Genomic DNA, 24,931 nt, shown 5'->3' on the forward strand with positions numbered 1-24,931 from the left:
CTTAAGGCCACAGTCCAAGGATGCCAACTGACTCCACACTGCTGAGTACTAGCTCCATCACCAGGAGAAAGTAGAAGCAATGTTCTTGCCTGTTACATTAGGAGAAATCAGCACAACTCCAGCTTTTGGGAGATAAGAAATCTGCAGTTTTCAGTCACATTGGTAGTGCAAGTAAAGCCAGCGGAATACGTGGCAGGTTTGCCAGGCTCTGCCTGGCACGTGTCCAGATCAGAAACAGCAAGAACAGGGGAGCTGAGACTCACCCACATGTCATTGCCAACCTTCCCCTGCAAGCACCACATACCCTACACATGCAGGAGCCTGCATTTCCCTGAGTAATGGTTCCGAAAGGAAATATTGAGAAAACCTGCAGCAAATAACTACGCTGGCATCTTTTCTTTTTTTTTAAGAAAATGGAAGAGATGACCAATAGGTTCAGACTGTCTTGGAGGCCTGTTTTAAAAGTTCCCATTGTACAAACAAGTCATCAGGACTCAAACCACTTTAAAACACTTGCAATTGAAAACATGCTTTTAGTGGTTTTGTGAGAGCAGAGACTTTTACCATCTATTAATATTCTGCTAGCTTTGGTTACTAAAAGTATCATCCTGGGCATGCTATTTTTGACACTCTATTTGGAACATAGCAAGAGCACTAGACAGGCACTGTAGATGGTTATCTCGAGCATTCATGATGTTAAAAGATCTCCCAGAAAGTATTGTAAAAGTGTGTAAATCCGAGGAATCTGGACAAATTCCAGCTTCGGTAATACATTCTCCCAATATTCCTCCTGCAGTTTCAATTGGAAAACCATCCTGAAATGGTGTATAGCATTGCCATGTGCTGTAAAACAACTGCCATATTTTACCCAACATTTGGCTGTTCTTCTCTTTAAATAATTTGTAAGTCATTTTGTAAGGAGCTCTGGGATAAAAAAGGGCTGCATAAATATATTATCATTGTCATTAATTTTGGCACCATTCAAGACCACCAGTATTTAAAATCAATTAACAGTTCTTTTCCTATTATCATTGGCATTTTATTTTTATTCAGCTAGAACAAGTCTCTCATAAAAGTTAAAAACAATCTATTTTTGGAAGTAATACAGCAACAGTAAAGGAGACCTGGTGAATTCTCATTAGACTTTTACCAACATGAGTTTTATGGAAATATTTTCACATGTAGAAGTTTTGGACTGGTGTAAAGGGTGAGACCACATCCAGTAAAATGCATTAACCCTGCTTATTTCACACCCTCAGCTCATCATGTCTTTCTTTTTAGGTTATCATTAAAATACATCAAAACAAAGTCTGTTCTAAGCTCAGAATACTCTGTAGCAGAACCTAAATCTTGTCTGTGTTTTGGCCCATAGAAGCCAAGTCAAGGTTGGATTTCTTTAGCTGTTACCAGGTCTCTGTCAGCAAAAGTAACAAAGTCACTCTTCTTTTCCACCGCCCCATATTTCACATGTCCCAGTGCCAACAGCCCAAAAGTTTTGTCAGCAGCCAGAACATTGCTAACCACAATGGACTAAATTAATGTTTGGGGAGGCAGCTTCCTAAAGTTGCTGTAGCATCACCAGTTTTTTCTGTTGTTAATGACTCCAAGAACTCTAGAATTTGCATCAGCCTTAAATTCAGCTGCTTGTTTCATGGGAAGTTTTACCAGAACTCTCTATGTAATGTGGAAGTACCATCAGAGTCACCTGGTAATCTACATTTCATTGGAGATAAAGTGGAAGAAGGCTTTACCTGTGTTTTAATGTTTAGCATTTCCAAAACAAACCTCAGGTGTCACAAAATGTAAATACGTTTCCCAACACAAGATAACTTGGTCAAGCAATACCACTAATAATACTTCATAGCAGGGCTTTGGGAGGACTTTTATTGTCTCCAAACACACAAACATCACCTGAAGGGCACAGGGTATGTAGATTTACTATTGCAAGGCAACAAGGAGTGTCTAGAAGCAGCTGGAAATAATTCAGTAACACAGTACAGTGAAAAGGAGTTTAAAAACCACACAGTCTCAATGATATTTTCATAGTGCTCCAAGCAATTTACTTCCACAAGTTAAATGGTTTCAAGACTATCCAGCTTAAAATTACATACACAGCATAAATGCCAACAGTGGTAAACTGCAGAGCATCAGGCCAATGAAACAACAGCCAACAGCCCTCGAGGAAATTACAGTGAGACTTACGAATGGCATTCTCATGGCTTTGATGGATATCACCCAAAGTCCTCTCATATCTGTCAGTGTCTATCTCATATGTGTCTCACTATGGAAAGTAATTTGCATTTTACGCCAATATTGCAAAACCCATTGGACTCATTCAGCCCATAAAACCTTTGCCTCTGCTCTCCACCTTGCTAGTACCCAGAACATGAACCGACTTGCTCAAGTCAATTACTATTCCATATAGACTATACAGTCAAAAGTTTGGACTATATGGAGTCCATGTAACTTTGTGACCCAGTTAAAGTTTTTCTTATAATGAAAAGCACCTCCATCAATAACAGATTATAAAGAAACTGCAGCTTAGGTAGGGCACGTGTTAATGTACACTCTGATGATGGGAATAAATAATCCTACTCTAATTTTGGGTTTGTATTCTTCTACTAAGTTATTTAGGGAGCAGAGCACACTTTTGTTTGTACACATCATCCAAATAGCTCTTATTCAAGGTAAATAGGGATGATCTGCTGTATTTAGAGTTTTCTCTGTACTTTGACTTGAAGTGAGTGAGAGGTGAGGTATTTGGCAGATGTGAAGGTTACTGAAAGGCTCAAGTTTATGTTCTGGAGTGATTTTGGATTCAATATACATTGCAATCTTAATGGGAGCATGGAAGTAAAAGTCAGAGAAGGTAAATAAGTAGAAGGCAAAAAGCAAGCAAAGAGTTTTGGCATGGAAGTGTTATCATCTCTAGAAATCTTAAGTTGAACAGTATGGAGATTTTTCATGGGTCTGCACACATCTCAATTTGAGACACATGAAAAACTAAAGCTATATATATAAACTTGTTATATTTTTAAAAAATAAAATAAAAATCCCTGTCTAAAATTTCACATAAAAGTCCCACAGAACTTCAGGCATTATTGGAAGGATTTCAGAAGACGTGGCTAGCAAACAGGGGACAGCAGATAGAGTCACACAACTGCAGACCTTCTGGAGGTGAGTTGGGAGCCAGAAATATGGCAATGAAGGCAGCCAATAATCTTTATCCAAGAGGGATATGCTACAAGAGAACAGGACCATGGAAATAAAATAAGTAATCACTTTATCTTGAGGGTAGAAGCAAAATCTGAAAAAGCACCTAGGAAGACAGATGGAGCTTTGGAGAATAAAATGACCTTGCTAGAATAATATACTTCACATTAAGACTTGACTGAAAAAATTATCAAGTGAGAAAATGTGCAAAAGCCCAGATCATAGTGTAATGAAATACTCTTACTTGATAATGTTTTTAAAAATGAATGAGTGAAGCCTTACAAAATTGGGGTGGGGGGGTGGGGGGTGTGCGGAGTGAAACTAGGAAGTGTTTAAAGTCATTTTATCTATGAATGAATCAAGGCAGAAAGTCTAAGGAGAGCACTTGCAGACATGAGCTATCTTAATTTTAACCATCTCTGTGTGGATTAAAGGTCAAACACTTTTTGTCTAAATGATATACCAACATCCCAAAGTAAAAATCCAGAAGGTTTTCTCTCCTGGATGAAGAGATGAGTTTCTTCCAACATAGCAAAGAGCTGAAAAATGGAAATTAATAAATAATAATGATACAATTAAAGGAGAATAGTGAAACTTTCCTGAATCTGGAAATAGTGAACATCATACCAAAATGAATTATTTGGTGGAAGGCTTTTTTACCATCTTGTTGAGAGGTTTTTTTGAATATGTAACTTGAGGACAGGGCACAGTAATGGTTGCTGTAACTAGGTATCTCTAAAATACATAAAGGATGCATTAATTGAAAATATTTAATGTTCTGAAAGCAGAGCTATGTGATGTAAGTCATTATAAAAAGTTGAAAAATTAGAGGGGGAATAAAGAAAGGTATAAGAAGATTTGCAACTTGGAAAATAAAAGCTTCTCAGTGAAAAATTTACGGTGTTGAAATTCTGTAGTTTGCCAAACAGAAGCTCAAGATTTGATTATTTCACAATAACTGTCACGTAGGCTATAAATGTCAATGTGGGATGCTTCTGTGCATTAAGGTTGTTGAATTTAGTAGCAGATTTCTTTTATCATTGTTAGCCAGACTAGCTAGATTCAAACCAATGCAGGTAAGCACACCTGCACTGCCATCATATATAAAGGGAACAAAATATCCGGTAAGAGAGGCTTTCCAGCCTGCTGAAGAAAGGCATAAAACCAGCTAACTAAAGCCAAAATGAAGATAAAAATAAGGCATCCATTTTCAGCAAGGAGAAGAATTGACTTTTTATAGGAAGGACCTGAGGAATGGGTGGATTCTCCCTCTCTTGAAGTCTCTGATCTAATTTAAGCCCCATCCTGGATGATAGATGTTAGCTAAACACAACTTATTGGCCTCACTACAGGCACAAGTGTGTGAAATTTTGTGGCTTTACAATCCAGGTGAGGAGATTCCCTCTCCAAACACCAACACAACAACTGTGTGGGTTCCTCCTGCTGGGTCTAAGCTGGAAATGCTCTGTAACACGTAATAAATACAACTGCAAATCACAGGGAATGTGTCGGCACACAAAAACTAGGCTAAAAGGCCAGGCTTCCTCGCTGGCCGCGACAGTAGCTGCAGTGCTGTGCCATGTACCTTTCAGTAACCATCACCGTGATGAAGAAGGATGCGAGGTATTTTGGATAGCGGGAAATAGCCGCAGACACAGTTTAAAAAATAAAAAGGTTGACAAAATATATTAGCCTAAGGTAAAATTTCATTGAATCTTTGCTTGATTATAGACTGTCCAATCTCCAAACATGCATATGCACTTTTGAAACCACTTTTTAGTGTTTTCAATAAGCTGCAATTATTTTTGCAGGGTTTTTAAACAAGTCCTCCATGGGATTTTGGTATTTTCCGATGCTGTCTCAGACAGTTCTGTTTTAAAATAAAACCTGGGCAGACTGCAAGACCGAGGGCTGGGTCTCTGGGCTGAGCACAGGGATGCAGTAGGGCCAGCTCAGTGGGATCAGGGCTATAGACTCAGGTTGCTTTAGCAGAGAACTTGGCTCAATATCAAAAGCAACGGGATGCAAAGAAAACAAAGAATAGAAATTGCAAGATGGGGATGACCTTAGCAATCACTGGCAAGTGAAGGGAACCACCCTCAGTGTTTGAACTGCCAAATGGAAAAAAGAAAACAAACAGAGAAAACCAAAAAAAATGTCTGTGACTTATTTTAACACCAAGAGCCTGCAGGTGAATGACATGTCAAGACTAAAGTCTTCCTCCTCTAGGTCCCTTTGGGCTGCTTTATTTATATGAAGAGAAACCTTCAGCTCCTGTGGTTGTTGAGCCCCAGGGCATGGTGGGATCGCTGGCCAGGCAGCAATGCAATACCTCTGGGGGACCCAGCAAGCTCAGGAGCACCCTGGGGACACAGCTGGGGACTTGGTGCTTGAGATCTTAAGGTACAGTCTGGTACAGCAAAGAGAAATTTTCAGGGCAGAATTAAACATTGACTATCCCAGCTCCTTCATGGCTGCATGCAGTCTCAGCAGGGACCTGAGCACTCACCCTACCACAGGCTGCAGAGCTGGGACATCGGGGTCCAGAGCAGGACTGCTCTGAGGCTGGGCCTGATTTCTAGGGAGCCTGGAAAGTTTCAGAATTTATTTTCATTTTTATGCTGATTTGGAAAGAAGAATCCAAAATTTTTCCTGCCAGCTTCTAATCTGGAGGAGGGAATTATTGGCGGGGGGCAAGGTGGGATGACCTTTGTTTCAGCCACATTGAAAGACCTCACTTCAATATCAACTTCACAATAAGCTAAGTTCACAGCAATTATACCAAACTTCAGAGTGTCTTGGTTTGAACCCATAAAAATAGAACATTTTCCTTTTAGCTCCAAAGTTCATAACTACCCCTGGAAATAACTTCCACAAAGCAAAAGTGAGAAGAAATAAATCTACCAGCTGTCAGTGTCCAGCTTTACCCAGGCTTCATCTCCCTTATTCCCCTGAAATGCTGGAAAAAAAGATGGGCCTTGAAGCCATAGAGCCATAAAAATAGCCATAAAGATACTATCTCCATCCCTGGATGGGGATAATAGTCCCTTGCCCTCAGTGGTGATTGCAAATGCAGATAATTAGCATGCATCAAATGTTTTTGAGAACCCTAAATAAAAAGGCTATGGAAATCTATGTGATTGTCATTTATGAAATGGTCAGGAGTTATTTGAGCTGCTAGGAAACTTAAGTTAGGAACTGAAGCTTATTTATGAACACTGAATACTGAGTGTATTTGGCAATGCTGACGTTTTGAAAACACTTCGGGACAGTGTTTTTTGCACATATGTGTCTCATTTTGCACATTACCTCAGTCTTATATTCTGTGGCTTTCCAGAAGTTGACTGACAGCTACAAAAGCGTACTCTCAGCCGTCAGATAAATTGCTGATTATTTTAGTCCTTCTTCCAAGGCTTTGAACATCCCGTTTAACTCATAGGGAAGAAAAAACAGACTACCCCAAAAGAAACAGATCCAGGATGTTACTATAAGGCTGAATTTTACTTTGTGTTGCAGAAATTGCCCTGATCAGAGAAGGGGATGTGTCCAAAGGAAGTCCTGAAAGCTCTGCTTTTTGCATAAAAATACACACTGCTGTGTAATGAGATTGACCAATGGCAATGAGATTCCTTTGGCATTCTTGCAATTAGACAAGAGATTGTTTCAAGCATTGGAACTGGCTAATTGTCAATCAGTGGCACCCACAAGTGAAGATAATACTCACTTTTGTCCTGCTCTATTTCTGAATATTATAAAGTCGTAGAAAACAACACTTAAATTATGCGTGTACAGAGAGGCAGTCTCATCCATTTTGAGGACTTTTTTTCAGTGGGTTTGCCTGTACAACACAGAAGTGAAGAATCATTGACAACTTCCAGGCACTATTTCCTTTTCTATTGGAACCCTGAAGCTTCCACCACAGCTTATCAGACATGCAAACAGTAACAGGGTAATTCTTGAAGCCCATCATTTATTTAGGCTAGAGAAAAGCAGTTGAAAAAAAATGTAACAGATTTTTCATTTTGCAAAAGATTGAGTTACACCATCTCTAAGGCTTGCTTGAAACTTACCTGAATCTTCAGGGACATATTTAGACCTGACTAAAATCTCCTTTGCTTTGAACAAAGTTACGCTAGGGATGCAGGTGTAGCTTTTAAGGTGGCAAAATTCGGCTGAAAATGTTTGAAAATAAAAAATCTTTCCTGCCTCTGTTTGATATCAAAGATCATTACAGCCAGAAATCAAAGCGAAATATTGAAGTCTAAGGGAAAGTGATACGGAGTGACTACCTAGAAAGGCAAATACCTGCTTTCACTGCTGCATTTCATCTCACCTGTCTCAAGCTTCAGTCCAGCAAAGTAATTAAGTGTGTGCTTAGTTTTTGGAAAGTGGGAAACTCTATCAATATTAAACAAACTACTAGACTGCTTATGCATGTGCCTCAGCAGTTTTTTAGACTGGGCTCCCAGAAAAATATTAATGACTATTTTTTACCAAATTTATTCTGGCCTAGACTTCCATACACTTTTTGACTGTGGTCAATTCTCATTTCAGGGGCTGTGATTGTAGCAGCTCCTCTCCCACTTGTCCATGTATCCAGTTACGGCTCTCCCAGGAAAGAACCACCACCTTGTCCTTAGCAAGGTTCATCTTACACGTCTGGAAAGAGCTTAAAATTGTTTACGAACAAATACAAGTCAAGACGTGGGGTCTGTCAGGGATCAGAGAGCAGCCAAAATCTTTAGTCCTCTATTTTTGGATGTTTTCTCTAAAAAGTTTTTTAAATCCTTAGTCAAAAAGTTGCTCCATGAACCCAACATGTACTAATTAGGTGAAAAACTTCTTTGCAAAGGCTACTTTATAATTATAGGATTTGAGCTGTGGCATAAAAAATTTCAGATATATATTTTTTAAAAGAAGCAGATTATTATATTTAGAGCAAAGTCACCCCCACTTTTTCTCTCTCCCAGGATAGACATGAAAACACCTTTGAAAATTATTTTTTTTCCAAGAAGTATGGTTTCTTTCCCGGGTGTAAGTGCATTCAAGTGAAAGTAATTACATCTTGCATTCAACAAGCCAAATATTTGATTTCATATTAATATGTTTTCTCTCCAGCTAGTGGTAAATGTGGCTTCGTGCACCAGATGCAGAACATTTTTTAAGAGCTGGGCAAAAACAATATATATTTATATGTTTATGTATATGTGTGTGCATATATAAATGTAAATGTTTACCACAGAAGAGGGAAAAAAGCTCCTAAATATGAAGCACTTTCCCCTTCTCCCTGAATCATTCAATTTTTGTGGAGTAGAATTAAAAACATTAATGTTTTTGATCACTGTGGCATTGTAGCAAAAGGAAACAACAGACACTGATGCTGCTGGAAGAGGTTTACCCACCCCGTTGATGCCCTGTCAATCTGAATGACACAGATTGTATTTTACAGAGAGTGATTAGTTTTGACCCACAAACTGGACACCCAATCCAACAATCAGCAAACATCAGGGAACAAGCTCACAAAGAAACCTGGTGAGATACTATTGAGTACAACTGTGTCTGGAGGAGTCGCGCATAACGGTAAGACTGCACCAGAGAAACAGCATCCGAAGACGCACACTTCTTGCTGTCCTTGCCCATGTATGAAGTGAGCTTCTGACACACCCTTCCATGGACTGGGCAGAAGCTGGGTTGACTGAGTGTTAACACTGACTGACTCTTGTGACTGAGTGTTAACAAGAGGCAAAAAATTATGCTGACATATTTAATTGACATGTTTCATGCTTTAACTCTGGGCTTGCCATTCTAAGAAAGATATATGGCAATTTTGCAGTCTTCTCTAGAGGCTTTATTAATGTTGTTATCTAAAAGATGCATTGATAAATTATCTAATTTTAGGAAAAAAACTACATACAGAAATCTATATCAGTGACTTAATGTAAACCAATATTTTTATTGTATCTGGTATCCAATGATAATGCTTATATGGGATTATTATTTCAGAGAAGCATATAGAGCAGCACCTGAAAGCATGTCTAGTCACTGGTTAAAAGATTCAGGAATGGCCTCACCAGCTTTATGGACTCAGTAAAAGTTAGAAAGAAAGAAAAAGTTTTATCTCTGGAAGGTGCTTCTACTGATTTGGGTTTTTTAATAGTTTCACCACCAGCAACTCATGACTATTAAGATCAGCACAGGTAATTAAAAGGCTTAAATCACCTCATTTAAGCACCATCATGACTTCCAGGCTTTCTTCAGGGTTGCATTCAAGTCATGGATTGCCCTCAGCAACACAGACATTTCCCGACTGGAACAAGACATAACCTATGGAAAACTACTAGCAAGTGGAAGAGGAAAGTGGCCATAATTATGTTTTGGAATCTAGGTTTTAGAATAGCATTAAGCCAGGATATCTCTTGATTCACACACTGCTACCTTCAAGCCACATCAGTAGATTCTTTTTCCAAAACTAATACACTGCCTTTTTAAATTAAATTGTATGATTTTTTTCCCCATTTTCACAGTTCATGATTCAATGGCAGCTTTAGAAATGAACAGATAATTAAATTTTCACTTTTCAGCCTTGATGCTTTGTTTACTTAACAAGCCTGATTAAGAAACAAGTAGCCCACAACTTGGTATCACTCCAGCTATTTCCAGCATCTCATTATGTTTATTGTAACAACCCACATCCAACCCACCAGTAGTAGCAGGGAGACTCCAGAGAAATACCATCCTTCAATTTAGTAGCTCCAATCAAAGAAAATGTTGGTTTGTTTGAATTAGGGAAGGGAAAGCAGAGAAAAATAAACTGCAAACCAAAGTATGTTCCTACTTATGATACTTTCCCCTGGATTAAGCAAGAGATCCAGCACAACTTTAAATCATAAATGATAAAGATAGAAAAGCTTACTCACTCTAACTTGACTTAGGTAGCCAGAATACCGTTATCATAAACAACACCAGGCCCATAATGTGGCCCTTCTTGATCTAAGTAGGGAAAGGAAAACCAATGCTGAAAGCATAAAACAAAAAAATAGTTCACTCAGTGTAGAAATCACACTTAACAGGCCATTCCCCCCGCCCCCCGCCCCCGCTCCCTGTTCCTTTTCCATTGCCGCATCTGTCTGGAACCAGAAGGAAAACTGCAGATGCCATGAAACTCTTATCCTCCTTATTCCAGAGGAACTCAACAAATAGAACCAAATTCTTTTCTCGGCTATGAGAAAACAGTATCTTCACCAAAGCTAATAGTAATATCAAGGGCTTCAGGGGTGTTGGTGAGTTCTATCTGTTTGCTCTAAGGTTATCTGCACCCAGAGAAGCTGTTTCTGGAGATCCTCCTGGGTTCCGCATAGCCTCTCTCCTATCCTAAATGCTATTTATCTTTCTGTGTGATGTGATTCCCTAGACAAGTAACAGAGGAAATAGCACATTCACCTTCAGCTATCCATAGTAGGTGACAGTTCTGCCCAGAAGCGCTCTTGATGGTATTCCATCTTTATATAGATTCAAATGCATTTCTAGCTTCTATTCACGTCCAAGAAAATATTTTAGATTCGCTTATTGCTCCATTCAGTACTATTTCCACTTAACAGAAGTGAGCGGAGGTACATTTCTTCACTTTAAAGACAGGAAACATCTCCCTCCTTCCCTCGTTCCTTCCAAACTACAGACAATGTCTCACTGACTTCTCTGTAGAGTCTTGATTCAAAGATCATTGGAAAAAAGAAATCAATCAATGATCTTTGCACTGATTCCCATTGTTAGAGTATCATATCAGCCTTTAGCCTGAGGAGCACTGAGCTGTGTAAATACTTTTTTGGGCTTCAGTGGGAGAAAATAGTAGGGTTCACTAAATTGATGCAAGAGAAAAAGGTCATAATTATTAAACCAAAATATGTAACTCAGCTAGCTTAAGTAAATAGTCTTATGCCCAAAGTCAGCAGTATTTTTCTATATGTGTCTTTATCCCATTACAGACTGTAACGAGAATGTGAAGGATGATAGCAGAAAATATATCTAAGAAGAAATCTCAGTATGCCAGTATATGTTGCTTAGTGAGAATATGGAATGATACAAAACGTAGTTCCTTAAGCAAAATGATATGAAATGAATGGCAGGCCACTTTGTGCAAAGAGATGTACTTGGCTGCGGGCTGCTCAAGCCAGAGCTGTGAATGGAGGCAGTCAAGAAAAGTGGGCAACTCCAGGAAAATCCAAGGAGTACAGGGAAAAGGCTGAGCCTTGGATAGGAGCCAAATAAATCTTGTTGAGGAAAAATAAATATCTCTGCTGGATGTCAGTCAGAGATACTGCTATTAAGCTGGTATTTCCCAGTGAAGCCTGTAATCACAACTGAAGCCTCCTGCAGCAGCAGCAACTACTTGTAGTTATAGAAAACTGAATCTGTGTTCAAGAACGAAAAAAGGTATCTAAGGAAATACCCCAAATTTTGCTAAAAACAAGAAAGCACCATCTACATGACTTGTTAAGTTGTTCCATCCCTAAAACTTGTTCAATTACCAGTGCAGTATGACACTTCTATTATCTCTTTCATCCTGACCCAGGAAATCTGCAGAATGCCTGCCGATGCCAACCTCATGCAGCAGCACCAGCGATGTGACACAGGACCTTCTGTTAGGACACGTAAACATTAGTTGGGTCATCTGCATTCTTCTCCTCCCACCCATGAAATCAAGGTGGGTTAAATGATACACAACTATTCTTCTCCCTTAAAGATTTAATTCCTCTCTGTGGTGCCCACCAGGTCACCTCGGAGGCACAGACCCGTTACGCACACAGAAACCACCTCAGAGCTGCAGATAACGACTGTGCTGGCAAACTTTCACCATCTGCTTGTGCTGCTGTTACATTCTTCCCATGGCATCTGGTATTGATCACTGCCAGACACTACATGGAGCCGTCAGCTGCCCTGGTACAACTTCTCCCATGTTCAAGTGACTGAACCCAAAAAGTAACAGAGGTCACTTGTGAAGCTGGGCACCTCGCTGGAGCAGGAATCACCACTGGTAAGAAAACAGTCAACAGGGAACATCAAAATATGGCTGAAACTGTCCGATCATATGGACTGATTATTGAATTTTACAACACTAAGCACCTGAAACGGCCTGGAAACAAACCTAGGAACTGTGGCTTTTCTGCTGACTTTTTCATCTATCCAAACAAGACTTTCTTTTTTTTTTTTTTTTTTCTTTTTTAAAAGTTAGCAGGATAAAATATCGGACTGTGCAGAATGACTGGCTGCTATATTTAACTCAGACAAACACATAACAAATCACTATTCTGTAGAAAGAAGGCACACCTCATAGGCTATATTTTTTTTTCTTGAGACCTGGACGTAAGACCACAACCCTCTAAATAATCCTCCAGAAATAAACCAATGAAATGTTCACTCTGACAACAGACACAGTATTATACCTGCAGCTGGTAAATGTTTCCACAGTTCAACCACCTTTCCTTTTCGTTTCCAGTAAAAATTTGATCCCAGGGGAAAGAGTCAGCAGCTAGGATTTTAATTACTTTCTGCAATAACGTAGAAGGGAGAGTAGCATTTTTTTTAATGCTACTGATGTATTCTACTTTTCTCCTCTTTTTTGAAGGGAAGGACAGAGGACAGTTTACAGCAAAGGCAGATGCCCTATGGAGAACCACCCCTTTTGTCTCTGATATCTCTCAGCCCTTCATGATTTGCTATTCCCCTGCAGCCCAAAGACACACTATCTTAAGAATTTGCTGAAGGCTTCAGAGAGCATTGTCTCTGCAGCACTGTTGGCTCAGTCTTTCACACCAGACTCTGAGCAAAGCAGACTGATTACAGCACCTTGCTTGCCTAAAACTTGAGGGGCCATGAAATTGGGGACTACCATAAACTTCAAATTTAAATCCAGTATTTGACTATGAAAATGTTCCAAAGTCAGGAGGATGAATCCTCTCACTTCTGAGAGAGCCTTCAGAAGCTGTTTGGTAGCCTGTTTGATTTAAATAAAAAAATCCTAGGATAGTTCTGATCCACCTTCTAGGTTTGAGTTTTCATATACTTCTGTCACGCTTTCAGACTTCGACATTTTCTTTACTGCCATGAGAACCAGAAAATTTTTTTCGGGTAAAAGATAATACTGATGTTATTTTTGCTGATTTCAGCAGGGAGAAAAGGAAGTATGCCCACATACATAACCACATATATATACACTTACAAGCATAATGTATATACATGTCTGTTCACAAATCACATCAATATGCTGGCAATGACAGATACACAATATTGCAAGTGTTGAAGTATTGAAGTCTAGTTCTGATTTTTACGATGCATTCCCCAAAAAGCATGCTGAATCCCATCTTCCCTGCTCCAGCACTACACACGTTTGCCAGAAGGCACATCAGAGCTCCTTCCCGAGGCAAGTGGTGGGAAAACAGACAACAGTATCTGCCCAGTATGACACCGAGAGCAGGAACTGAGCAGGAGAGAGCTGAAAGCTTCAGAAAACTGCTGGTAGAGATGCTCTGGAGTGTGTGAGTGATGGACAAGAAGACCAGCCACACAAGTGGAAAATGAATGTTTCCTGTTTGGATAAATCCTTTCCACTTATCCCATTATTCTAAGAGGTCTGTCTGGTCAATCTTCATCTCATTTTGCCGGCAGGCCATATACAGAGCAGTGAGATTTCCGCTGCGGGAGCCCCTGGCAAGGGCAAACCAGCGCTGTGCTGGTTACAGCTTCTTGGAGTTTGATTTCTAGTGGATTATCCAGGAAGAGAAGTGGGGAATAACCAGGGAAATTAAGTAGCACGAGAGACTCAGCTTCCTTTCAAATGGCTTTGCCACACAGATTTCACTTTTGCAGTATATCAATATGTATTCAGCGTCCTTCCTTGATGCTTAAGTGGACATTGTATTTTTCTTCTGGGATCTCCATGTATATATATATATATGTATGTCATTTCCTATTTCTCTAAAGCTAGAGGCTTAGAAATACCTTAAACTTAACCTGCTTTCGATTTCTGTAATAACTATGATTTATATTAATGCTGTTTTATAACTAGCTACCCTCTGCCCTGTACTCATAAACTAGAACTGTGTTCCCAAATTTTGAAATGAGACTTTAGAACAATAAAGCTTGCAATATTGCAGCCTTTCTCTGTCAATATATTACCCCTCATTCAAACCACAAATTATCACTTAAAGCCATTGCTTCTAAAATTTGAAAACATCTTTTTTCACTGTTCTTATTCAGCTGTGGTTTGATATATCGGCATTCAGGAAATGCAAGCCTGATGATGACTAATAGCCATATCTAATAATAAAAAATGTAGATATTTGATACTGTAATGAACACAAGTTTAGGCCCAAAAGTTAAGAGTTAATAACAGCAGAAACAAGTTTCAAGAACCAAATAGTTTGTGTTAAAATACAGTGAATGCTTACTTCAAGTTTCTCTGAACGGTACTTTACTCATTTCCTTTTAATATGCAATTCCTATCCTGCAGCATTGCAAGTAACTCGCAATCCCACAGTCAGTGAGATCTATGTGCATGGCTTAGTTTGGGTTGGATAGCATTTGTCAGTCAAATAAATTCCTAAAATGATGTGTGCATCAAACCCACAAAGACAAATGAATGCTGACAACTTCAAAATTGGAAAATATCCTTCATAATAATAAAACACTAACTGCCGGCTCTAACTTAGAGTCCTTAGGGTTTCAGCAGTCCCTAAAGTATCTAACATTCAACAAGATATTTCAAAAAAGTAATATTTCACTCTAATGGTAGCAGGCTACACGGTCCTGCGTCAGGAGCATCCCGTCCCTTGCCTGTGGCAGGACAATGTGCTCATTGTTGCTCTGAGTCTCCTCTTCACCCGCGGCTCCGGTGCTCACCGGGGCTGCACTCCGGGTCCCATCCTGGCACTGCCTCCCTCCCGTATCTGGCTGCTGAGTGCATCTCATGAACATCTTAAAATTTATTTACAGATATTTATTCAGTTCATTTTTTTCCCCATTTTGCTATGAGTAAGACGGGATCTTTAAGAAATAATATTGCTGGGGCACTGGGATGGGAGTCGGGAGCCTTGGCTTCCCAGCTTGGTCCAGGTTCCTGTTGCTGTCGCTGCAGTCTGCAGCTGACCAGGTTGGCTGCCCGGCATTTCGGTGTCAGAACCCTGTGCCCTGTGGAACCTGATCATCAAACATGCATTTTTTGCTTTTTTGCCATTTCTTTTTTTTTCTTGTGGTGGAGAAACAAACAGTTTAATTGCTAAGCTCATGATAAGAGCTCTCCTTTTACCCAAGAGAGTCACCTGATTTTAAAGATAAACTCTGGAAACACAACCTCTCTTGCTGTACAGCGTCATAACCCCTTAGCATTTGCAATCAGGGAAGTACAAAAGCTTACACTGGCTGAAGATGTGCCACACAGTGTTCATACACATTCAAATTTATGGTATATCTGTCAGACTGTAGCTATTTATCTGTTAAAGCTACCAGTGCTTGTTGTATGTCTTCACATTTCCCTGCCCATTTTTCTCCTGCATTCCAGGAGGAATAAGAGATCCAGAAATGAGCACTGTAGAAATGAGCATGTCTTAATTCCCTGCTCACATGTCCTCTCTGGCCAATGCACATTTTCATTTCTAATATTTACAATACTTGAGTTACCAGCTCTTTCATTACTTGTAGCTCGTTATCACGAAAGTAATAATTGTATAAGCACAAACAGTGAAACAGCAAGAACAGCTGCAGACCTTGGAGAGACAAAGGGACTCAGCACTGAGGAGTACACATGCACTTTTTCCCACCCTACTGGGGGATGCAAGCACATCCCCAGGGAAGAGGGTGGTTTTCCTGTAAATTGGCAGGTAACTTGCAGTTGCTACCCCTGACATCATAGGCATTTTTAATGAAATATTAATGGTCCTGCTTTTAATAGGAGTTTCAGCACAACCTAAATTAAGTCATTGGAAGGGAGATATCGTCCCATTAAGAACAGTAAAACCTTAAGCTCTCTTCCTGAAGAGTAGCTGTGGGCAGTTAAAGTGACAATCAATTTAAACAGGCGATATTGCTTTATAAGTCTCTGAAGTGTGAAGTCCCAGCATGCCTGATGTATTTCATTTTAATTTCCTTTTGGAAAACAGAGCTGTGGTTAGTGGGGAACCTCACGCGCACGCACACACACACGCAAGAAAAGCCTTAGGAGTGCAGGAAAGGAGGAAATTATTTAACCCTTTCAAAAAGCTATACAATTTCTTTAGCTAAGTAAAGAAAAATAAGCATAGATACTTTCTCCTTTAGTTCCTGTGTAAAAATAAACAATAGTCTTGCATAGCTAATAACTATGTTAGGGCCCCTTGCTAATATCTGCTACAAGTCCTGAAAACTTGGTGAAAAATCCTTTTTTCCAGTTTCCCTTCACTTCAAGCAACTTCTAAATCAGCAGCTCGTGCCCTCTATAGGGTAAAAAAAGATAAGAATCATGTAATTTCATCTGATTTCCCATTTCCAAGCTATTTCTCTGACATCAGACCACACAGGTACACGGAGACTTGTTATCAGATGTAGCTTACTGTTGGTTTCAGGTCAAATCTGATGTTTTCAAGATGGTAGTGCTCCCAAAATGGAGTGAGAAAGAGTCAAGATGATACAACAAAAGGCGTGGTGATGAGAGTATCTGCCTAAACAATGTTCAAGAGAAAAACTGTACCCTGCTTCAGCCCTGTACTGAGGTTATTTCAAAGAGTTTGAGAAACCATAATAGGAATGAAAACCTTTTCAGGATCCTCCATTATTTTATTGGAAACCAATAGTTTATTGAATTAATGAATATCATCAGGAGCATCTTCTTATGGGTACTTGTCAAAAAAGACAAATGATTTAGGACCCCCTAACAAATGGGACCTGCAGAAAAAAAAAATAGCATTTCTGGTTGGAAGTTGATTAGATGCATTTATCTTTGCTTGTAGTGCTCTAAATTATTATTTTTAATAGAAAGACTGAAAACTGACCTCCTACAAGGTGACATAAAACTCATGCACATAGTTGAATCTCAGGAATATATTTTTTAAAAATGGAAACAGACACATAAATAAAAAATCCTGACAGTTTTATTATCATATCTGTAGGATCATGGTTCAACTACAGGCATGCGTTAAGCCAATAATTACTTCAATTTCATGGGAAAACAGATAGAGATGTGCTGACGACATAATCAAGGACTGTAACAACTGTCCTACAGTTCTGTAAGTCGTGCTACATTTGGAGGAATCCTGCTGGTGTGTCTGTGAAGGACAGGTCTGTTTATTTGTAGTATAGTGCAGTGTAGAAAGAAACTAAACTTTTATTTATTTTGCATATGTATATTGCATTTGCTAGCATGAAAGGAAGGCTCTCTATTTTTCCAGACCAATCAAGGAGAAAATTTTAATGGTCTAAACATCTACCCCTTCCTGGCTGACAGCAGCTTTTGAAGACCAGACCTAAAGTTGGCTAAGTTAGACAAGGTTCCTTCTTGTCTCATCATTTCATCAAGGTGTAGGAACAACATGGCTTGTCTGTGCCCCAAGGAAATTCAAAGCAAGGGGCTCCCACATGCTACATTTAGTGCTGATGCCCATCACCAAGAGAACTGTGAAAGGCGTCTTTAGATTTAGCAAGCTAAATGGGGTATATCAAGTTGAAGTGGTTTAGAAATGTTGCATTCAGTTTTTGAGTAGGTTGTGGAAAGCGAGGAACTTAAAGATTAAGGCTTGAAAGGCAAAACTTATGAAGTCTTGCTTTTCAGGTATAAAAAACAAACAAAACCTGCACATTCAGAGAGCGCAGACCTGACTGCCTCCTGCAGCAGTGAGCCGTACTGGAACCCAAGAGCTGATCATCTGAGGATGCCTCTGTGTCTATCCACACACAAAATCCCTATCTGCATCCTAATGGGGGAGCTACAGAAACCACTGCTGGTCCAGACATGTAGTGCAGATACAAAATTTGCCTTCACAAAACTCAGAAAGACAGATAATGGCTGGAAATGCAATGAGCAGAAACCCCAGTTTGTCAACTCTGCAGCTGCACACAAACCAACCAATGTACCAGATAAAATCCAACTCTGCTTTAAAGCTTGGTTTGTTTGCTGTAAGCGACGCAGTTGCTCTCCAGAATGTCACCTGCAATAACCAGTCTTTGTAGGTGTGTGTAAGAATCAGGGACAAGATTTTACTGAGAGTTTCTGTGTTGGGTAGAAGTGGATGTGTTAATCTGTTCTCTAAACTGAAATAAGCAGGGAATATCTTGAACCTAGTGGTTTAGCTCTTTTTTTACACTTCTCTAGCAAGGCCACAGGTCTGAACCCTCTTAGTGGGAGAAGGAAAACACTCATATTAGTACCTGGAGTAAAAAAAGATACTGAGTTTAGGGACAAAGTTCAGAAGTCCTGGACTACAGATAGAAGATTTGCAGTTCAAGCTTGGTAGTCCTCAAGCTTAAATACTAGAAATAAATATTTCTGAATTTGTGAAAAGGATTAAAATTTAGGAGCTCCACTTCCCAGACCTTCTTCTGCATCTCTAATCATTATGAGGATATTAACTACTTTAGAACAGCATTAACACTGCATCCAAGGTATCAATGTGTGTGCTACTACTAGTCTAATTCTTAGAAGGTTCAAAGAAAGATTCCCCTTATTGGAAAGCTGCTTTTCTTGTGTTTATTATAGAAAACATTTTATGTATCTGCCAAAACCAGTGTAATTAAAGTAAGGAAATTAATGAGAATGTCAAACAACACCACAAGCAAGTCTCAGAGTATTTTACTCATAGGCCAAACCAGTAAGTGAAAATACTGGTCACAGCTGGAGTTCGTTCACAATCAGATGAGCACATGGGCCTGAGCACCCAGGTGTGAGCAATTGCACTACAGAGCAAACCCCCTGATATAACCCTCCTGTGAGGCTCTGCCTGGATTTTGCTTCCTTGGAGAACTGCTCCCAGGGAAATCTCTGCTCTACTGCTCAAGCAAGTTTGGTGAGAGTTTGTCCTGGGGAACTGTTGGTGCTCAAGTGTGAAGGACAGGTGCTCAGGTAAGTGCTGGACTAAATTCACTATGAAGGTATTGAAATACTCAGATTTTCAGTGGCTTTGGTGGTGAGGATGTTTCATGCTAAAGTGCCTGAAGCCATGAGTGTAGTTTGGATGTTTAAACCTCAGAAGGCTTCTAAAGCAAGAGTGGGATGAAGAGGCAGTAAGAGAAGGAACAAAAAATAAAATGGAGTAAACAAAATTTAATTTCTTGTGATACTGTATGGAGAGTTTTATATTCCTGGCCAATTTACTGGTATGACTTCTTTTTGAAATAGTCTTTCCGGAAAAAAAAAAAAACCTAAATCTAGCTAGAAACACTTGTTCCTGCTCTTCTCCTACTGCAATTCTGCCCTTGAAAGTGCTCAGAAATGTTCTTTTAGTGAAATAATTTCAGTCCATGGTTTTTAACTGATACTGTACCAATGCTACAGAAACATCTTCTCCTGTACTTTGTCACTTGTGGGTCTGCTTGTGAGACTAGAGAACAGCATGTGTATAGCAAAGTGGAAAATGATAAGGATTTAACAACTGTCTTGGAAAGTTTGTCTCAGCTGCTTCTTACATTACTCAAGCAATTTGTCTCTAATGCATGTGAGGAGATGTGGGTTTCTGTGCTGAAACAGCCCTGGTCTGATCAGCAGTGAAATGCTGCATCACAACAGCAAAGTCTGAGGGAGCATCCTGTCCCCCAGCAACTGGAAGAAAAGGAAAAACCCAAAGTGTTTTAAAGCTTCCTAAATCTAGATGAAGTGGGGACTAGAGTCGTGGGCAGGAAGTCAGGAGTCAAAGCCTAGTGAAGCCTATTAAGATGGAAAAAATGAAGTAATCCAGTACAGTAGGCTATTCAGGTCTGAAAACAGTGAAGTAGGAAAGGCAAAAAGGACAGGGAGATTGAAATTCAGATGAAATTCAAGGGTCTCTGTGCAGCAGCTGTAGATCATGTCTGGCAAAGCAAGTGTTTATTTGGACAATAATAGCCTTGAAGCCTCCTGATAAAACCATCTCCTTGCACTTCAATCCATAATACTGCCAAAGGTTTCCTTAAGTATTCCCTTCTACTGGGATGTAAACCAATCTCTGCTCCAGCGTTGGGCTGTCATTGTGCATGGAGAGCGGAAGGGGGGTATGAAAATGATTTCCCTTAAAGTGGGCAGGCAGAAAATAGAAGGAGGAGGGGGGGGAAGGAAGGGTCAGCCTTTTGTTAAATTTTTTTTATCCACATCTTTAATTATTTCCTTGGAAAAACAAACTAAGTGATGGATCCTGGGCTTCTGGGGAAACAACAGAGGAAGCAGCCTGTTTTCTGAAGCCCCCTTGCCATGTGGCTGCTGCTGTGTGCCTTTTGTCTCACTGGTTTCCTGAACATGGATGGAAAGTGTGTCCCTTTCATAATCCAGCTTCACTTCTCTGCTGCCCTCCCGCTCCCTTGCCTGCCTTTGTATAGTTGATAGGAGAAAGGAACCAGCTGCAAAAAAGCCTTTTCATGTCTATCATACTCCTTGACCCCCCTTCAACACCTTCTTAGGCCCATTGGGATTTTCATGATTTCTAATGTTACGTTATGGCAATCTCCTTCTGCTGAACTTGATGGGCGTTTGGTCTCAGAGTAACAGCTGGCTACATAATTTTAGCACAGTTTTTAGGGAGAAAAAAGAATTTTGATCTGTTTTCTCCTCTGCTAAGCAATTCAACTCAGGTTTCCCAAAATAGGAGAACATAGAAACTGGTATTGAGTTTAAGACATAAATGAATTAAAACAAGTCTGGCTTTAAAATCCAGGCTTAAACTCAAATATGGAAATTCATAAAACATGTGGATGAATATAAAGAGCAAATTCCACACTGTACTTAACTGCCTTGTAAAGTACTAGGTGCCTTCAGTTCCTTGAAGCAGTTGTAAAAAAAAAAACCCAACATAATCACAATTACAGAATCCTCATCTCATGACGGGGGGGGAAGATGAAAGAAATCAAGTTACTGGATGCCAGAGAAGTGATTCTGTTCTATGATTTACCTTTAAGTTATGATGCCACTAGAAAAGACTAGATAATGCTGTTTTCTGGAAGAACTGGAAAGAATAAAGAAAACTATTCATTAGAGTAATGTTAAAGATTTTCCTATGGCTGCCAGCTGTTCTTCAGGCTTTTTTATTTGATTTTTTTTAAATTCTCAACAAGAATGTTTATGAAAAAAGAAATGCTTCCTCTCAATGCATTTATATAGAAAGAAGACTAGCTTTTAATTAAATCCCCCAATCTCAGTGACGCTTTTTTGATAGTTGAATATAATTTAAATCTAAAGGCAATACCTGATTGTGTAACTTGACATCAAGAAGATTAACTTTCACCTCGTTGCCTCCTACCAAGACCAATGTTCTCTAGCTAGCTAGAACATCACTACTAGAAGACAAGACCTTGAGAACTTATTGCTTCCTTAGTAGTTCCCTTTGCTAATCACACTAATCTTTCCCTACTGGATTTCAACTTATTCAGCAACTGGTGCTTTCCTTTTGTGAAGGTATTTTTACAACGTTATCATGCTACTTCTCAGTCCTCTTTGACAAACCTAAACAGGTCCCCCGAAAGCCTTTTTCTCAGGGTCTCTGGATTTTTTTGTGCCTCTTTCCTGCACCTTCTGCAGCTTTTTTTCCCCACACATCTGTTTTAAAATCTGGATACCAGAATGGGATCAATCTCCCCAACACTCACCAAGAATGTACATAATAAAAAAGACACAGGCCACATTGCAGGAAAGCCGTCAGCACACTGCAGTGACCAATATATAATATATCAACCTGAGCTGCAAAGATCTAAGCTTTATTTAGTATCTTTTATGAGCTGTTGCTACGGAAATGGACCTCCCGAAATAAAAGCTGTGGTCATTGATGGTCTATATTCAGAAAATATCAGTGAAGCTGTTATGAATATACACTTAAATACAAAAGCTAAGGAAAAGAATGGCAAAAATAGAAAGCCTTGGGGGAGAATATCACTAAATCTTGCTGCTTTGCATCTATAAGCTGCTGCTTTATCGCATTTTTTTTCCAAATAGGGAACTCAAGTTATCAAAGGTCTTTTGGGATAGCTAGTTTTGTGCAGGTTTGGCTTGTGTCAATGTTTTGCATTTTGGTTTTGGCTCCTCTGATGGGTGGGAAGTCTGTTAGCATTTTTCATGTGTCTATAATTCATGAGATCCGCCAATGATTTGGCCAACCTAAAGCTGGGCACTGCTGCGGGGTTACTGTTTAGTCTATTGAGGTATAACTCGGATCTGTCTTTCCTTTCCTTTCCACTGAAGCTGGCCATCGTGGCTGGCTAAGCTGGCGGAACGGTAAACGACAACCATTACAAATGATCACTGGTGGTTCCTCGGACACCCAGAGAGCTGAGTGTATTGAATGGGGCAGGATGTTTCTGGCTTCTTGAAAATATTTCCATCACATGTCTTTGTAGGTAACGGACAAATATACTTAAAGAACCACAGCCCCATCCAACTAAGCTGAGCAAAGACTGTTAAATTTATTACATATTTCTCCTACCACAGTATTTCCCTTTCCATTTTTGTTACTGACAAAAATACTTTCATCAAAAAGGAGAATATCCTTCCCTCTTCTAATCATCTGCTGCTTTATATCAAATTAGAGACTAAAATAAGGGAAATAATTGTCCATTTTACATGGTGCTGATCACATTGAAAGGTTGTCACATTCCTCCTGCAAACATCAGGTTTCTGACTCTGAATGGCATATTTGGGTTACTGGCATATCCATCTGTACAACATTCCTAAAAACTTTTGTTACACCGGTTTTATGGAAATAAAAGATCAAATCAACTACTGAATACAATCAATACAAGAACACACAAATTAAATGAAAGGATTCATTTCTACTTGGCCTGAAGTTACCACTTCAGCGTTAAAGCAGACATAGAAAATCTATGTTACTCCTGTCCAGGAGGAGGAATCAAAATAAAGTCTCGCACTTTTCTTAGCAATCCAAAATACACTAGAGACAAATCTGCAATTTTCACCTTCACATTGTTTGTGAATGGTAGATTTGGCCTTTGTAAATGTTTGTAAAACTTCTAGCCTGTACATGGAGTAATTCAGCAAAGAAATTGGTCCCAACCATCATCAGAGCAGTGAGAAAACAAACACAAGTGGATTAACATAATTGCTTAATCAACAGCATTCAATGAAGGGCCTGCAAGTGTGCTGAATTAATCATCTCATTGTGAGGTGCATTATAAGTAATGAACATAATGAGAACTTTGCACAGCTGGGAACTATTTTAATCCATTAACAAGCAAAATAAATAGGTCTAGAAAAACAACATTTCATTTTTTTTACTCTATAACTAGCCTTGATATTGAATTTTGGGGTTAATTTAGAGAAATTAAAGGAGGAATCATCTTCCAAGCCTTCTGCCTTCCCAACTATGAATGACAACTCCCTTTATAGAAATATATTCCTTCAGCCAGCATTAATGGATTCTACATTTCACTGGTCATTGTAAGATTTTTAGTGAAATCAGTAGGCTTTCACTGGGAATGCTGCACAGAATATTCTGCGTGTTGAGCTGACAGTATATAGCCAAATCCTTTCATTAGGCATCATGATGTTGCTTGAAGGTGATCTGTGGGGAGGTTTGAATACCATCTTTTGTTCCCTGTATACCTGTTCTAGTCTAGTTGGAAGATTGGTGGCCTCTGACCCTCCTGAACAACAGATGAAGTGGAATCTTGAATATTTCAGACATTGGGGTACTGTTTGCACAGACCCTTGCTCCTTGGGAAAGGATATATGGGGACAGGGAAGGCCTGGGGGCAGGAGGGAGAACCCAAAACAATTTCACATTCCTCAAAAGAACACTTGAAAACCATGAGTCTGATGCACTTTGCACACATCTCCAAATGGTGGTGTCAGTTCAGGCCCCACAAATACTCCTTTCACACCAGCTGTGACTGTTGAAGCCCTGCTAATTTGACTCAGCCCAATGTGTGGGAATTTATTGTACTGTTTTTTAAAGTCTGACGTCTTCAAAGGAAATATTTATCCACAGTCATCACTGACCTGTGATGACTCAATCAATCGCAGACTGGCAAGAAAAACCAATTTACTCCAAGGGATTTAGGAGACAAAGTGCTCCCTTCTGGCTGTAACTAATACATCTCTGTTCCAGTTCTCAAGGGTCACTGTTGGAGAACTATACAACATCATCTCTCCTGTTCCAGCTGGCCAATATTTAACTAGATTATTTAGGTAATAGTAAATATGTGGACATATAAAGCATATATAATACGCTTCCCCATTTTTTCAAGCATGATTTTCTCCTTTAAGAGCATGAAAATGAAGACAAAACATATTGAAACAGGATAAAGCAAATAGTCATCAGCATGTTACGTGGTTTGGCAAACACAGCCAAGGGAAACTTCTTATCTGTAGACATCCTCCTCCAAATCCATGCTGTCTCCTCCATGTGGTGTGTTAAACACTACAAAAATCCTGAGCTGATCCTCACGCAACTGATAAGGAAAATGTCAGTGTGGGGGTTTTTTTTTGCCATCCTGAAATGGGATGTTCAGGAAGGGATGCTATCCACTCTGGAAATGCTTGAGGAAAGTACTTAATGCACAGCTT

Source organism: Strix uralensis, chromosome 19 (assembly GCF_047716275.1).
Source record: "Strix uralensis isolate ZFMK-TIS-50842 chromosome 19, bStrUra1, whole genome shotgun sequence".
NCBI lineage: Eukaryota > Metazoa > Chordata > Aves > Strigiformes > Strigidae > Strix > Strix uralensis.